At 40.7% G+C, this 17,681-nt stretch overlaps 1 protein-coding gene across 4 annotated transcripts in view; it reads right to left on the reverse strand.

The window, feature by feature from the left end:
• Positions 1 to 17,681, reverse strand: part of VAMP1 (vesicle associated membrane protein 1) — an 80,477-nt gene that overhangs the window by 41,566 nt on the left and 21,230 nt on the right. Inside the window, exon 5 of one of the 4 annotated variants that reach the window (XR_013449064.1) lies at positions 9,178 to 9,340. The exons of the other annotated variants lie outside the window; for them this stretch is intronic. The gene's annotated coding sequence lies outside the window, so the exon portion shown is untranslated. The remainder of the gene's footprint in view (positions 1 to 9,177; positions 9,341 to 17,681) is intronic. 4 annotated transcript variants of the gene reach the window in all.

A 17,681-nucleotide genomic window follows, 5' to 3' on the forward strand; every position in this document is an offset into this window, starting at 1 on the left:
AAACAGATCAACAGAAACTGTCCCTGAAAAAGACCTAATGGCAGATATACTAGACAAAGACTTTATTTTTTTTTTTAAAGATTTTTTTTTTTTTATTTGAGACAGAGAGAATGAGAGAGAGAGAGAGAACACATGAGAGGGGGGAGGGTCAGAGGGAGAAGCAGGCTCCCTGCCGAGCAGGGAGCCCGATGCGGGACTCGATCCAGGGACTCCAGGATCATGACCTGAGCCGAAGGCAGTCGCTTAACCAACTGAGCCACCCAGGCGCCCTAGACAAAGACTTTAAAATAACTGTCTTAAAAAGGCTCAAAGAACTGGGGTGCCTGGGTGGCTCAGTCGTTAAGCATCTGCCTTTGGCCAGGTCATGATCCCAGGGTCCTGGGATCAAGCCCCACATCAGGCTCTCTGCTCAGCGGGAAGCCTGCTTCTCCCTCTCCCACTCCCCCTGCTTGTGTTCCCTCTCTTGCTGTGTCTCTCTCTGTCAAATAAATAAACAAAGTCTTAAAAAAAATGCTCAAAGAACTAAAGGAAGATGTGGAGAAAGTCAAGAAAATATGGTGTTGAGGGGTACCTGGGTGGCTCAGTCGGTTAAGCGTCTGCCTTCAGCTCAGGTCATGATCCCAGGGTCCTGGGATCAAACCCCACATCGGGGTTCTCCCTCTGCTCCTCCCCACTGCTTGTGCACTTTCTCTCGCTCTTGCTCTCTCTCTCTCAAATAAATAAAATCTTTTTTTAAAAAAGAAAATATGGTGTTGAATAAAATGGAAATGTCAATAAAGAGACAGAAAACTTGAAAAGAAACCAGGAAGAAATTTTGGAGCTGAAAAGTGCAATAACTGAAATGAAAATTTCACTAGAGGGATTCAAAGGCAGATCTGAGCAGGCAGAAAAAAGAATCAGTGAACTTGAAGATAAAATGATGAAAGTTATGAAGTCTGAGGAATAGGAAAAAAATGAAGAAAAGTAAACAGAGCCTATGGGGCCTGTGGGACACCATCAAGAGGATCAACATAAGCATCAAGGGGGTCCAGAAGACTGAGGTGGAGAGAGAAAGGGGCAGAGAGAATATTTGAGAAAATAATGGCTGAAAACTTCCCAAATTTGATAAAAGACATAAATATCAGCATCAAAGAAGCTCAATGAACTCCAAGTAAGATAAACTCAAAGAGACTCATACCAGGACACATATAATCAAACTTTTAAAGGGCAAAAAAACAAAGAGAATCTTGAAAGCAGCCAGAGAGAAGTGAATCATCCCATAAAGGGGATGCTCAATGAGATTACTAGCAGATTTCTCATAAGAAACTTTGGAAGTTAGAAGGCAGTGGGCCAATAATTCAAAGTGCTAAAAGAAAAAAAAAAAAAAACTAAGAATACTATATCTGCAAAACTGTCCTTCAAACATGAGAGAGAAATTAAGACATTCCTAGGTAAACAAAAGCTGAGGGGGTTCATGACCACTAGACCTGCCCTGAAAGACAGGGAGTCCAGCAAGGTGAAATGAAAGGACACTAGACAGGAACTCAAAGTTGTATGGAAAATAAAGATCTCAATAAAGGTAAATACATGGGCAATTATAAAAGCTAGTATTATCATGAGAGTGGTTTGTAGCTTCACTTTTTGTTTTCTATATGATTTAAGAAATTAATACATTTAAAGAAAAAAAAATATTAGTGGAAAAGCTAGTATCACTCTAACTTATGGTTTGTGACTAAATCTTGTTTTCTCCATAATATAAGAAACTAATGCATTTAAAAGAATTATTAGTTTATGTTTTGGGGCACACAATGTATAAAATGTAATTCTGGGACATCAACAACTGAAAGGGGGTGGAGATGAACTGTGAAAAGAGCAGAGTTTTTGTGTGTTATTCAAGCTGGTATAGGTTCAAACCAAAGTGTTATAACTTTAGGATGTTAAATGTAAGCCCCATTATTTCACTACAGTATTTCATTATTTCACTAAATATTTCACTACAAAAAATCAACTAAGCACAAAAGAAGACAGAAATGCAGGAAATGAGGGACAAAAAAGCTATAAGGCATATAGAAAACATATAGCACAATGACAGTACACCCTCCTTATCAGTAATTACTTCAAAAATAAATGGATTAAAGTCTCCAATCAGAAAACAGAGATTGGCAGAATGACTGAAAACACATAATCCAACTATATGCTGTCTATAACAGAATCACTTGATATCCAAAGACAGAAACAGATTGAAAGTGAAAGAATGGAAAAAGATATTCCATGCAAATAGTAACCAAAAGAGAGCAAGGATGGCTATGCTAATATCAGGCAAAATAGATTTTAAATCAAAAAAAGGTTACAAAAGATAAAGGACACTATATATTAATAAAAAGTTCAATACTACAAGAAGATGGAGTGCCTGGATGGCTCAGTCAGTTGAGCATCCAACTCTTGATCTCAGCTCAGGTCTCAATCTCAGGGTCATGAGTTCAAGCCCCACACTGGGCTCCATGCTGGGCATGGAGCCTACTTAAAATATATATATATATTGCAAGAAGATATAACAATTAAAAACATTTACATACCTAATGACAGACTATCAAAATATAAGAAGCAAAAACTGACAGAATTGAAGGGATAAACAGATAGCTCTACAATGATAGTCGGAGATTTCAATATCCCACTCATAATAACAGGTAGAACAACCAGACAAAAAGGTAAGGAAACAGAGGATTTACACAAAACAATAAACCAACTAGAACTAACAGACATGTATAGAACATCCTACCCAAGAATAACAGCATATACATTCTTCTCAAGTGTACACGGAACATTTTCCAGGATGGACCATATGTTAGGCTGCAAACTAAGTCTCAATAGACTTTAAAAGGTAGATATTATACTACGGCACCTGGGTGACTCAGTCGGTTAAGCAACTGACTTTTGGTTTCAGCTCAGGTCATGATCTCAGGGCCCCGGGATCGAGCCCCATATAGGGCTCTGTGCTCAGTTGGGAGTCTGTTTGAGGCTTTCTCTCCCTCTCCCTCTGCCCCTCCTCCCGCTTGCTCTCTCTCTCTAAAGTAAATATAAATTTTTTTTTAAAGAAAATACTTAGATATAAATGCAAATAAAAACACAGCATACCAAAACTTTTTTTTTTTTTTGCTTTAAATATTTCTTTAGGGGAGGGAACATCACACTTCTACTTAATTAAGAGAAACATCTTTAGAGTCTAGAGGTTTGTTTTGTTTTGTTTTGTTTTTTAACACTTATCATGCCATAAATTCATAGGGAATAGGTTCCAGCTGCTCAGGCTCCTTTCCACTGGTTCTCACAAAGGGTGGAGCAGGCTGATACTTCAGTTAAACCCAAGTACCTTTCTCTTTGACTTCCTTCTTTTTCTGATCTTTTTCCTTCACATGTTTCAGGAAGCTATATTGGCTCTTAGAGTGCTTAATATGCTCAACATGTACATTAATTCTCATGGCAAGAATCATACCCTTGATGTGTTTGTTTAGAGCAATACCAATAGCATGCTGGGCAACACTGTAGATTCTTCTAGATTTGCTATTGTAACATTTGTGGGGCATTACTTTTTGAACAGTGCCTATTCTCATGTCTATAATATCACCTTTCTTGCAGATTCACGTGTATGTGGCCAAAGGAACAATTCCATGTTTTCTAAAAGGCCGAGAGAACATAAAACAGGTGCCTCAGGTGCCTCTCCTCTTTCCCTTTGTGTTGGTCATTCTGGCAAGCTACCAGAAGATGGTGGTGCTAGCCAAAAGGCTCATACAAAACCTTTTAGGATGCAATGAATGTGGTACTAAGGAGTAAATTTACAGCTGTAAACACTCACATTAAAAAGAAAATAAGAAATAAGAAAGTAAGAAAAATCTCAAATCAACAACCTAACATTACAACTTAAGTAACTAGAAAAAGAAGAACAAACTAAACCCAAAGCTAGCAGAAGGGAGGAAAATAACAAAGATTAGAGCAGAGATAAACTAAATAGAAAATAGAAAAATAATAGAGAAAAATCAATAAAACCAAAACATGGTTCCTCAAAAACACCAAAAAAAAAAAAGGAGAAACCTTTAGTTAGATGGACTAAGAGAAAACTGAAATTACTAAAATCACAAATGAAAGTGGAGTATTACTACCTATTTGACAGAAATAAAAAGGATTAAAAGAGAGTACTATAAACAATTGTACACCAACAATTTGGATGAAAGGAACAAATTCTTAGAAACACAAGACCTCCCAAGACTAAATCATGGAGAACTAGAATATCTAAATAGACCTATAACTAATAAGAAGATTGAATCTGTAATCAAAAATCTACCCCCCCCCAAAAAAAATCTCCCAACAAAGAAAAGCCCTGGACCCAATGATGTCACTGATGAATTTTACCAAACATTTAAAGAATAATTAATACCAGCCCTTCTCAAAATTTTTTTCAATTTAAGAGGAGGAAACACTTCTTAACTCATGGGCCTCTATGAAGCCAACATTACCCTGACACCAAAGCCAGACAAAGAAATTATAAGAAAAAATAACTAAGGAACAATATCCCTTTTGAACATTGATGCAAAAAAAAAATCCTCAACAAGTAAAATTCAGCAGCATATTAAAAGGATTATACACCATGACCAGGTGGGATTTATTCCTGGAATGCAAAGATGATTCAACATACGAAAATCAATCAATGTAATATGCCACGTCAACAGAATAAAGGAAAAAAAAAACACATGATCATCTCAATTGATGCAGAGAAGCATTTGACAAAAATCAATACCCTTTCATAATAAAAACACCCAAAAAACTAGAAATAGAAGGTAACAACTTCAACATAATAAAATCCATATATGAAAAACCCACACAAATTCAATACTCAATGGTGAAAGACTGAAAGCTTTTCTTCCAAGATGAAGAATTACCTAAAAATGCCCACTTTTACCACTTCTATTCAACATAGTACTGGAAGTTTTAGCCAGAGCAATTAGACAAGAGAAAGAAATAAAAGGCATCCAAATTGGAAAAAAAGAAGTAAAATTATCTCTGTCTGCAGATGATATGATCTTATATGTAGACAACCCTAAAAATTACACACACACAAAACTGTTAGAACTAATGAATTCAGTAAAGTAGCAGGATACAAAGTCAACACACAAAAATCACTTGCATTTCTATGCACAAACAATGAATAATCTGAAAAACAAAGTTACAAAACCAATTTCATATACAATAGCTTCAAAAAAAATACTTAGGAATTAACTTAACCAAGGAGGTAAAGGAATTGTAGGATGAAAACTACAAAACATTGCTGAAAGAAATTAAAGACATAAATAAATGAAAACACATTCCTGTTCATGGACTGGAAGACATAATATTGTTAAAATGTCAGTACTACCCAAAGTGATCTACAGATTCAATGCTATCCCTATCAAAATCTCAATGATATTTTTTGCAGAAATAGAAAAATCCATACTAAAATATATATGGAATCTCAAGAGACCCCAAATGGCAAAAACAATCTTGAAAAAGAACAAACTGGAAAAAAAAAAAAGAAAGAAAGAAAAAAGAAAAAGAACAGGGACACCTGGGTGGCTCAGTCAGTTAAGTGTCTGCCTTCAGCTCAGGTCATGATCCCAGGATCCTGGGATCAAGTCCCACATTGGGCTCCTTGCTCAGCAGGGAGCCTGCTTCTCCCTCTGCCTGCCGCTCCCCCTGCTTGTGCTCTCTCTTTCTGACAAATAAATAAACAAAATCTTTAAAAGAAAAAAAGAAAAAGAATGAATTGGAGAACTCACGCTTGCTGATTTCAAAACTTACTACAAAGCTACAGTAAATAAAATAGTGTGGTATCAGCATGAAGACAAACATATAGAACAATGGAACAGAATAGACAGCCCAGAAATAAACCTTTGTGCATGTATATATTTATATTTATATGTCAAATGATTTTGACAAGGGTGCCAAGGCTATTCAATGGGGAAAGAACAGTCTTTTCTACAAATGGTGCTGGGATAACTGGATGTCCACATGCAAAAGAATAGTTACCTATTAACTCAAAATGAATCAAGGACCTAAGTCTAAGACTTAAAACAATAAAACTCTTAGAAGAAAACACAGAAAGAAAGCTTCACAACATTGGCTTGGCAATGATCTCTTAGATATGACATCAAAGGTACAGGTAATAAAAGAAAAAAATAAACACCCTGAACTTCATACAGTCACAAAAAGACAAATACTGTATGATTCCACTTCGTGAGGTACTTAGAATGGTCAAAATCATAAAGAGAAAAAGGAGAATGGTGGTTTCCAGGGGTTGGAAGTAGAGGGGAATGGACAGCTTTTGTTTAAAGGATACAGAGTTCCAGTTTTACCAGATGAAAAAGGTTATAAGGATGGATAATGGATGGTAATAGTTGCACAACAATGTGAATGTCTTTGATACCACTGAACTGCATACTTAACAGTTAGGATGGTAAATTTTGTTATGGGTACTTTACCACAATAAAAGACATACTCCCCAAAAGTGAAGATCATTGTCTTTGTTTTACTATATTATAAATAATCAAACAAAATCTATAGGCTGAAATTTTTAAAAAAGCAATAAGTAAGATTTTCAAGTTTATTAGATTCAAAATAGAACAACAAAAATTGTAATTTGAACTTTAAAAGCATAAGAAAAATTAGATTTTGAAGTTGATAATTTTTTAAAAGATTTTATTTATTCATTTGACAGAGAGAGAGAGAGAGAGAGCACAAGCAAGGGGAGTGGCAGGCAGAGTGAGAGGGAGAAGCAGACTCCCCGTTGAGCAGAGAGCCCGACGCGGGGCTCGATCCCAGGTCCCTGGGATCACGACCTGAGCTGAAGGCAGACACTTAACCAGCTGAGCCACTCAGGCAGCCTTAAAGTTGATAACTTTAATAAACTAATATTTGTTTAAAATTCTAGTAACTATGCATAACCTTTTTTTTCCTGTGCCCTCAAATATAAAAACATACAAACTTGCAATAACCTATTTCTTGCAACTGTCCCTAGCCAGCCTGTCCCATTTCTCTGGCATGAAATGTAATGGGGTCTCCTCAGCCCCAGAACCTTCTACATTGCCCATCTTAAAGTTTCCATTGCTACCTCTGAGCTCTAGTAAAGGAGAGATTTGTCCCATATACTTTCCATATACCTCTCCTGAAGGATTACTCTACCCTTTCCCTTCCACTATGAGCTCTGTGACACTTCGGGAGTCCTAAGCTCACACTGCCCCAACCCCAAGAAAGGAGCTTGAGGATCAACTCATACTCCAAGGAACATTTACTAACACCTTTTGCATCAAGCCCTGTGCGGGGTGTGCCCCCATGTTACCACACTTAACTTTTCACATCCACCCTATCAGCATCCTCATGTTACAGTGGAAACAGACTCATAGCTTAAGTAACTGGCCCAGCTAGCAAGTGATCAAGCAGAGAAATGGCCTTGGACATAGTCTAGGCAGCACAGATCTACCTTGACTGGTCTTCCACTTCTCAGATTTTCACCATCTGGTTGATCCTTATACTTCCTTCCCAGAAGATTCCTCTGACCACCTCCCTGCCGCAAGCCTCCAGGACCCTGCTTGTGCCTGTCACCCTCAACATTCCTTTATGGGCAGGATGCTCACCAAAGGAAAGAAGATTCTGCCCAATTTGCAGGTAAGAGAGAAGGTTACCACAATCCTTGCTCTTCAAGAATAACTGCAGTGGGGCCCCTAAAAACCACGAAGGAGAGAAGGGTCAGGAGAAGCACTTGTGAGAGAGGCAAAAGCCCCTGCCACTAACCCACTCTTTTCCTCTCCCAGTCGAGGAAGCCTTCAGAAGCAAAGGGGTGTGGGAAAGATGAGTCAGATATATTTCCCTTTGCGTCACAGAATCTAACTCTCCATCTGTGACTTAGATAAGTTCCAAATAAGCCCAAGCAATGGCCCACAGGGTGTGATAGCAACACACCTACACCACAAGGTATCCCTTTCTAACTCTGTGAAGAAAACAACTGCCTCTTTCAAAAGTCAACATGTTACACGAAAAATGAACAATTCGAAAATGAAACTAAGAAAACGATTTTATTTACAATAGCATGAAGAAGAATAAAAGATTTAGGAATAAATTTAAGGAAGAAAGTACAAGACTTATACACCAAAATCTACAAAATGTTGAAAGACATTAAAGGAGACCTAAATAAATGGAAAGATATTTTGTGTTCATAGATTGGAAGACTTACTATTATTAAAATAACAGTACTCCCCCAAATTAATGTCCATGTCCAACCCAATCCTAAACAAAATTCCAACTGCCTCGTTTTTCAGAAATAGACAAGCTAATCCTAGAATTCCTACAGAAATGCAAGAGACACAGAATAGCCAAAATCATCTTGAAAAAGAAGAAAAAGTTGGAGGACTCACACTTCCTGATTTCAAAACTTACTACAAAGCTATAGTAGTTAAAACAATGTGGTACTTGGCACCTGGGTGGCTTAGTTGGTTAAGCATTTGCCTTCGGCTCAGGTCATGATCCCAGAGTACTGGAATCAAGCCCCACATCGGGCTCCCTGCTCAGCGGGGAGCCTGCTTCTCCCTCTCCCTCTGCCTGCTGCTCCCCCTGCTTGTACTCTCTCTCTCTCTGTGTCAAAAAAATAAAATCTTAAAAAAAAAAAAAAAAACAATGTGATACTGACATAAAGATAGGCATATAGATCAATGGAATAAATTCAAGAGTCCAGGAATCAACCCATATATCTATAGTCAATTGATTTTAACAAAGATGCCAAGGCCATTCAATGTGAAAAGAACAGTCTTTTCAACAAATGGTGCTGGAACAATGTATATCCATAGGCAAAAGAATGAAGTTGGACACCTACCTCAAATCATATACAAAAATTAACTCAAAATCGCCCAAAAAAATAAATGTAAGAGCTAAAACCATAAAAATGTTAGAAACAGATAAAAATCTGTGTGACCTTGGATTAGACAACAAATTTCATATGACACCAAAATCAAAAGAAAAGAAATGGCAACAAAAGAAATTGGACTTTATCAAAATTAAAAACTTCTACATATCAAGGATACTACCAAGAAAGTGCAAAAACAACCCATAGAATGGAGAAAATATTTGCAAATCATATATCCAATAAGGGTCTAGTATCCAGAATATATAAAGAACACTTACAACTTGGGGGCACCTGGGTGGCTCAGTCGTTAAGCGTCTGCCTTCGGCTCAGATCATGATCCCAGGGTCCTGGGATCGAGCCCCACGTCAGGTTCTCTGCTCAGCGGGAAGCCTGCTTCTCCCTCTGCCTCTCCCCCTGCTTGTGCGCTCTCTCTCTCTCTCTCTGTCAAATAAATAAATAAAATCTTTAAAAAAAAAAAAAAAAGAACACTTACAACTTGGGGCAACTGGGTGGCTCAATCAGTTGAGCGGTTGAGTGACCGACTCTTGGTTTTGGCTCAGGTCAAGACCTCAGGGTCATGGTATCAAGCCCCAGCCCAGCCTTAGGCTCCGCACTCAGTGGGGAGTCTGCTGGAGATTATATCTCCCTCTGCCCCTCCCCCAACTCCCATTCAGGCTCTGTCTCTCAAATAAATAAATAAATCTTAAAAAGAAAAGAACTCTTAGAACTCAGCAAAAAACACAAATAATCCAATTTAATCATGGACATAGAAATAGACATTTCTCAAAGAAGATATACAAATGGCCAGTAGGCACATGAAAAATGTTCAGCACCGTTAGTCTTAGGGAAATGCATATCAAAACCATAATGAGATAACCCTTCATTCTAACTAGGATGGCTATAACTTTTTAATGGAATTAACGTGTGTTGGTAACCATGTAGAGAAACTGGGATCTTCATGTACCATTGATAGGAATGTAAAATAGTTCAGTTGTTACGGGAAACAGTTTGTCAGTTCCTCAAGAAGTTAAATATAGAGTTACCATATGATGCAGCAATTCCACTCATAGGTGTATACCCAACATATGTTCACACAAAACTTGACATGAATGTTGATAGCAGCATTATTCATAATAGTCAAAAAGTGGAAACAACCCGAACGTCCATCAACTGATAAATGGATAAACAAAATGTGGTGTATCCACCAATGGATCATTCATCCATAAAAAGGAACAAAGTACTGATGATACATACTACAACATGGATGAACCTTGAAGATATTATGCTAAGTGAAAGAAACCAGATACAAATGGCCACATATTATATGGCTCCATTTACATGAAATGTTGAGAATAGGTAGTGGGGGAGGGTGGGGGAGGGTAGACAGGGGAGGGGGCAGAGGGGGTAGGGCAGATAGGGGAGGGTACTGGGACTGACTGCCAATGGGTGAGATTTCTTTTAGGAGAGATGGGAATGTTCTCAAATTAGATAGTGGTGATACTCGCCCAACTTTGTGAAAATGCTAAAAAACCACTGAACTGTACATTACAAAATGGTTAAAATGTTGAATTTATTTCAACTTTAAAAGAGTCAACATGCAGGGGCGCCTGGGTGGCTCAGTCAGTCAAGCGTCTGCCTTCAGCTCAGGTCATGATCCCAGGGTCCTCGGATCGAGTCCCATGTCCAGCTCCCTGCTCAGCGGGGAGCCTGCTTCTCCCTCTCCCTCCTGCTCCCCCCTGCTTATGGGCGTGCTCTCTCTCTGACAAATAAATAAATAAAATCTTAAAAAAAAAAAAAAGAGTCAACATGCACCAAGGAGCCCTTCAGTCTAGGCTCAGGGTCACTGTAGTCTTTAGGGAGGCATCTGGTGCTGAAGCAATGGAGTCTAAGGGTCAGCCATGTCCCAACTTCCATCTCACAAAAGAGCTAAGGGATACCACTTCCGAGCAGGTCTGCAATCTCCTAAGGCTTCTTAAGGGATGGGACAGGAATGACCTCCCTTGCCACAAGGAGGCTTTTCTCAACCCCTAGGGCAGATGGGAAACATCTAAAGGGATCCACAGGATTGGTAGACCCTGCATATTGGGTCACAGAGCAGAGGAGTGTGTAGAGAAGAGCCAGGAGTGAACTTTAGAACACTGGTGGTGACACAAGGATAAAGACGTCACAAAAGAGGAGATCCAAGCCACCAATGAATGCGGAAGACGCTTGGCCTCATTGGCAATCAAAAGAACACACGCTCAAACAACAATGAGACAGCATTTTCCCCCAATTAGATTGTCAAAAATGGTTTGCTAATGTGAAATTTGGCAGGATGTGAGGAGATATGTGTCCTCAATCCACTGCTGGTGGGCGTGTGAGTTGGTAGAGCTGCTTTGGAGGGCAACTTGCCAGTATCTATTAAAGTGAACAGTATGCATACCCTATGACTCAGCGGTCCCAATGCCCAGGATTTATTCTAAAGACACACTCCCACATGCGCGGGGAGGTATGAGATGTTTATGTGACACCATTTGTAATAATGAAATGTTGGGAAAAAAACATAAGTATTCATGAACAGGAGAATGGCTAAAAAGCCTATGTACATCCATTGTCTATTTAACAAAATGAGGAGTTCTAGAAGTATAACATAAAATTATCTCCAAGGTATGTTATTGGATTTAAAAAAGCAAAAAGCAAATTCTAGAAGGATATATATCATTTATGAAAAAACTAAACAAAACCCAAAACACAAGTGGGCTGAGGCCCTTGGAGATTTCTGAGAGGCAGGCCGAGATGCTAGGCCAAATAAGAATCCTTTATTTATCTGGACAAAGATGGACCTTAAAACGCAACACAAGAAGAACATGGGATTGCCAGGCTTGGGGCTATTTGACCTCCAAGAGATAATTTTTTTTTTAAGATTTTATTTATTTATTTGACAGAGAGAGAGAGAGCACAAGCAGGGAGAGTGGCAGGCAGAGGGAGAGGCAGGCTCCCCACTGAGCAGAGAGCCCAAAGCCGGACTCGATCCCAGGACCCTGGGATCATGACCTGAGCTGAAGGCAGCCACTTAACCAACTGAGCCACCCAGTGCCCCTAAGAGATAATTTTCTAATGAGTGGAGAGAATCAATGCATGATTTGTTCCTTAGGCTTTATTTCTTGTTCTGTGTTAGGAGAATTACTACAGGCCTGTATAATACTTCTTTTAGAGAACAGAGGTAACCTACCATGCCCCAAGTAAAAAAGGAAAGGTTAAAATTAGGTGTCCTCATCGTCAGTGATCTCAGGTATCAAAGAAGGAGATAAACCCTTGCCAGGGAGAAGTCATGACCACATGCTGCACCATGAGCCTTTTCACCCACCTCCCAGGGGGACAAGGGGTCTTCCCTGCTCTGACAAATTCAAGCAGAGGGTTCTCAGTAGGAAAGGGGCTGGGATCAGAGTAAGAAATAGCTCATTATTGCTTAATAATATTTTAAGTAGAAAATAAAAGGGACTCGGGGAGCCTGGGTGGCTCAGTCATTAAGCGTCTGCCTTCGGCTCAGGTCATGATCCCAGGGTCCTGGGATCTAGCCCCGCATCTGCCTCCTTGCTCTGCGGGAAGCCTGCTCCTCCCTCTCCCACTCCCCCTACTTGTGTTCCCTCTCTCCCTGTGTCTCTATCTGTCAAATAAATAAAATCTTTAAGAAAAAAAAAAAGAAAAGGGAGTAAAAAAAAGGAGAGAAAAGAGACTTTGTTGGAAAGATCCACCTGATTCTTTGCTGATAGATGTCTGTAGACAGAGGTTTTGCTCTTTCCATTCTCTGCTGTATAAAAAGAACCAGTTTATCACCCTACAGCTGAACAAGGGAAAGGGATCTTCCCTCATTTTTGGCCATGAACATTCCTAAACTAATAAAACATACACACATATAATTTATTTGTTTGTTTAGAAAAAGTTCTGGAAGGGGCACCTGGGTGGTTCAGTTAGTTAAGTGGCTGCCTTCAGCTCAGGTCATGATCTCAGTGGGGAGCCTGTTTCTCTCTCTCTCCCTCTGCTGCTCCCACTGCTTGTGCTCTCTCTCTCACGCTCTCTCTTTCCCTCTCAAATAAAAAAATAAAATCTTAAAAAAAAGAAAGAAAGAAAAAGTTCTGGAAGAATACTCACTAATCTGACCAGGGCTGGGGAAGAAGACTGATCAAAGGGACTTTGAGTCTTATCTAGAATTGTTCAGTTTTTTTTTCCATTTTCACTTCTAATTTTTTAAATAAAACAGGATGAGATAAAGTTGGGGAAGACAATATTTAAAGATAATGTTATTTTTACTTATTTACAACAGAAAAGATCTTTCTGCTCCCACTAAAATATTAATATATAACAAAATTTTATATAACATTAACAATATTTAGTAATAACATATTTTCACAAAATCTTGCTTCAGCATAGCCAAAACAGTTCTTAGAGGGAAATTTATAGCCTTAAATCCATACATTATAAAAGAAAAATTTTAATGAATGAACTAAGCATCCAATTCAAGAAGTTAGAAAAGAGGGTGCCTGGCTGGCTCAGTTGGGAGAGCATATGACTCTTGATGTTGGGGTCGTGAGTTCAAGCCCCGCATTTGGTATATGGATTATTTATTTAATAAATAAAACTTTTTAAAAAAGGAAGTTAGAAAAACAAGGTCAGAATAAACCAAAGAAAGTAAAAGGAAGGAAATAATTTAAAAATTACACCAGAGAGTAAAATGAAACAGAAAATAAAGAAATAATAGAAAAATAGAATGAAATCAAAAAGTGGCTCTTTGAAGCAATTAATAATTAGATATATTTCTTGCAAATATATCAAGAAAAAATGAGTAAAACATAAATAAACAATATTAGGAATGAAAAAGGGAAAACAACTATAGATCTAGCAGTGATTTAAACATTTACACCCATAAATCTGAAACAGATTAAATAGATAATCTCCCAGAAAAATATAACCTACCAAACTGACCCTAGAAGAAACTGAAAACCTGAATTAAATCAGCAGTGAAAAGCCTACCCTCAAAATACACACACAACACACAAAAACACAAATTCTACCAAGTCTTCAAGGAACAGATTATCCCTATTTTATAACATCTATATATAAGAAAAACTATTATGGCTCAAAAAGAGAAGTGGCCAAAGAAAAAAAACACAGTGGTGTCTAAAAACCTAAACCAAAGGAAGAAACAATTCTCAAGAGGGTGGAGGGAGAGCTGCGAGATCACACACAGCTCAGCAAAACTTCCTGGCTGAATCATTCCTCACCCCTGAGGGGACAGGCACCCTGTCTCTGCCCTCCAGGGTGCTGCAGTAATGACCATTACTAATAACTTTACATTTGTCTTTGAGACGATTTGATCAATTTCTGATTCACTGGTGTGTCCGTTCCATGAGGGAAGAAACCACGTTTATTTTCTTTCATCTTTGTGACCCATTACTTAGCTGGTACCTGGCACAGAATGGACATGCAACAAATTCTTGCCGAATGAGGAGTGGAATTTAGGAGGTCAATGTGGCCGTGAGCCCCCTGAAATTTCAAACTTATAATTGTGGATAGAACCGTTAAGGAATAAGGCTGAGGATAGACCATCCATCATTCAGTGAGTACCTTAAGTGCTAGGCGATAGTAGGAGCTGGAGTTGAGATCCTGAAAAGTGGTCAGAGTTTGGAAAAAATGCCCACAAATGCTCAGTCCCCTGGGAAACCCAGACAGGAGTCCCACGAATGCAAATTATAGAACTGGGAAGTGAGCTCACCCCACTGTCCTGCCCAGTTGGTCTGTCAAAGACTCACTGGGAAGGAGGACCTAAAGCAGGGAGGTGTAGGGGTAGGAGAGGTGTAGGGGAGGTCACCAAAGAAAGTAGGAGTGGAAGGGGTGCTTGGGTGGCTCAGTTGGTTAAGTGTCTGCCTTTGGCTCAGGTCATGATCTTGGGGTCCTGGGATCGAGCCCCACATCGGGCTCCCTGCTCCACGGGGAGTCTGCTTCTCCCTCTCCCACTGCCTGCCACTCCCCTTGCTTATGCTTTCTCTATCTCTCTGTCAAATGAATAAATAAAATCTTAAAAAAAAAAAAAGAGGGGCGCCTGGGTGGCTCAGTCGTTAAGCGTCTGCCTTCAGCTCAGGTCATGATCCCAAGGTTCTGGGATCGAGCCCCGCATCGGGCTCCCTGCTCTGCGGGGAGCCTGCTTCTCCCTCACCCTCTGCTTGCCTCTCTGCCTACTTGTGCTCTCCCTCTCTCTCTCTTTGTCAAATAAATAAAGAAAATCTTTAAAAGAAAAAAAAAAAGAAAGTAGGAGTGGAGGATGAAGGAATGGAGTGGAGGACAAAGAAGGCTAGAAAAACTAAGGGGTTTGGTTGATAAGGATCAGGAACAGTGATTTCTGCCATCTACTTAATGTAACAGAACTTCCTTTTAAGGAAAGATCTTGGAGAGAGTTTTGTTCCACTGGGTATTTTGACTGGTTATAGATTTATAAAGGGCCAAGACTGATTTGGGGATTGGGGGCTGAAGACAAATGAGGTATGCTGCCTGACAGAACACTTCTTTTTTTTTTTTTTTTTTTTTTAAGATTTTATTTATTTTGACAGAGAGAGACACAGTGAGAGAGGGAACACAAGCAGGGGGAGTGGGAGAGGGAGAAGCAGGCTTCCCGCGGAGCAGGGAGCCCAAAGCGGGACTCGATCCCAGGACCCTGGAATCATGACCTGAGCCGAAGGCAGACGCTTAACGACTGAGCCACCCAGGCGCCCCCTGACAGAACGCTTCTGAAAGGTAGTCTGTGCAGGGTGGGGGACGCTGTCAGCAAGATGGTCAGTGCCTTTACTGCCTTGTAAGGTAGCCAGACCCTGATAAATCTCTGGGGTGGGACCGACCATTGAGAACAAGAATATCCAAAATGCAATTTTAAGTTGTATCCCTATGATATATAAACCTTCAGCAAAAGTTTTGCCACACCTAACAGCCTTCTGTTTGCAGTTGGTTTGGAGGAAAATTCCAGAAAGCCCTGTGTCCCAAATTTGGAACCTGTGGCAGGGCAGAGGTAAGGGAACAGGCAGGAGCACAGAGACAGGAACAGGACTTTAGCTGAGTGGGGACGAGAGGTGACTACAACAGCTGACCCACTGGAACTGGTGCCAAGTGACAGTTCTGCCTCCTGCCCACTCTGTCCAGGACCTGTCCTGCTTGGAAGGCGAGCAGTGTCTTACCTAGATATCAAGGAGCAGGGTGGCCCCTGCTGACATCCAGGCTATGGTCACTGCTCCAGACCGAAGGTTTAGTCAGGCCCTCAAAACTAATGAAAATCGGGCGCCTGGGTGGCTCAGTTGGTTAAGCGACTGCCTTCGGCTCAGGTCATGATCCTGGAGTCCCGGGATCGAGTCCCACATCGGGCTCCCTGCTCAATGGGAGTCTGCTTCACCCTCTGACCGTCTCCCCTCTCATGCTCTTTCTCACCCTCTCTCTCTAAAATAAATAAATAAAATCTTTTAAAAAAAAAAAAAAACTAATGAAAATCATCAAAAGAGAAGTGCTGGGCCTGTCCCTGGAGATGCAAGCGAAGGAGGGAGCTTTTCAGAAGAGAAGATGTATCTCTGTGCCGGCAGGTGTGGAGAGAAGCCACACTCCCAGAGAGAATGTGGTAGTGGCAGATTCCCAGGGAGAGGTCAGCAGGCTGCACTTGCAGGGCCTGTGGACAAGAGGAAGGAACTATCCAGGGAGCCAGTCCAGGACAGGCCAAGACTCACCAGAAATTGAAGCAAACAGCACAGAAGGCAGGAGATGAGGTCATTCCATTTGCCCAGAGGAAAGTGAGGTCCAGAAAGCTGGCTTTCCTCCTCCTGGCCAGGGTACACCAGGAGAGCCAGGCAGACCCTGCTCCTGCCCTTTCCCCCATGAAGAGGGGATGATGGGTCCTAGCACAGAGCACTGAAGCCTCCCTCGCATGGGTGAGCAGCTTGCGGATAGTCAAAGTTGTCAGTCCTCTCAGGGTCCTCCAATTCCGCTTCCTGAAAGTTCTCCCTAAAGGTCCCAACTCCTCATTGTTCTTGCATGGTGTCATCCAACCCCACACACCCCCGCCTCCCCGTGCCCACCCAGGGTTTAAGATTCACAGGGAAGGGGTGCCTGGGTGGCTCAGTCCATTAAGCGTCCAACTCCAGGTTTCGGCTCAGGTCATGATCTCTTGGGTGGTGGGATGAAGCCCCTCATGGGGCTCCACGCTCAGCAGGGAGTCTGCTTGAAGATTCTCTCCCTCTGCCTCTCCCCCACACTCTCTCTCTCAAATAAATACATCTTTTAAAAAAAAAAAAAGATTCACAGTGAAAATAGTGACCATAATCTGGGGATAGGGCAGGACCGTTCGTGACAGCCCAATCCTCAGATCGCAAGGTTATCAGTCTGAGGTGGGAATTCAGGTGCCCTGCCGGATAGTGAGAAGGATGGCTGTGTAGAAATAATTCTTCAGATCACACTCATATGTGGCTTCCCACATGTGAGGACCCTCTTAAAGAGAAGAAGGGGCTGGGGAAAGGCAAGAGGATGGAAAATATGAAGAGAAAGGAAACTAGAGTGAGATAGAGAACAGAGCTAACAGGTGAGGTCACAGGAGTGTGACATTTTATGAGCAATGTGGAAAGAACAGCAAAGCCCCTGAATGAAAAGTGACCTGGAGAAATAAGCCATGCGTTCTCAGGACTCAAAGAGAGAAAAGTCCAGCAAGTTCCAATGTCCCCAGACCAGCCTTCCCAGGAAAACAGCGGAAACAGGGAAGAGATGACCCAGGGAATCT

This window comes from Halichoerus grypus, chromosome 6 (genome assembly GCF_964656455.1).
Source record: "Halichoerus grypus chromosome 6, mHalGry1.hap1.1, whole genome shotgun sequence".
Taxonomy (NCBI): Eukaryota; Metazoa; Chordata; class Mammalia; order Carnivora; family Phocidae; genus Halichoerus; species Halichoerus grypus.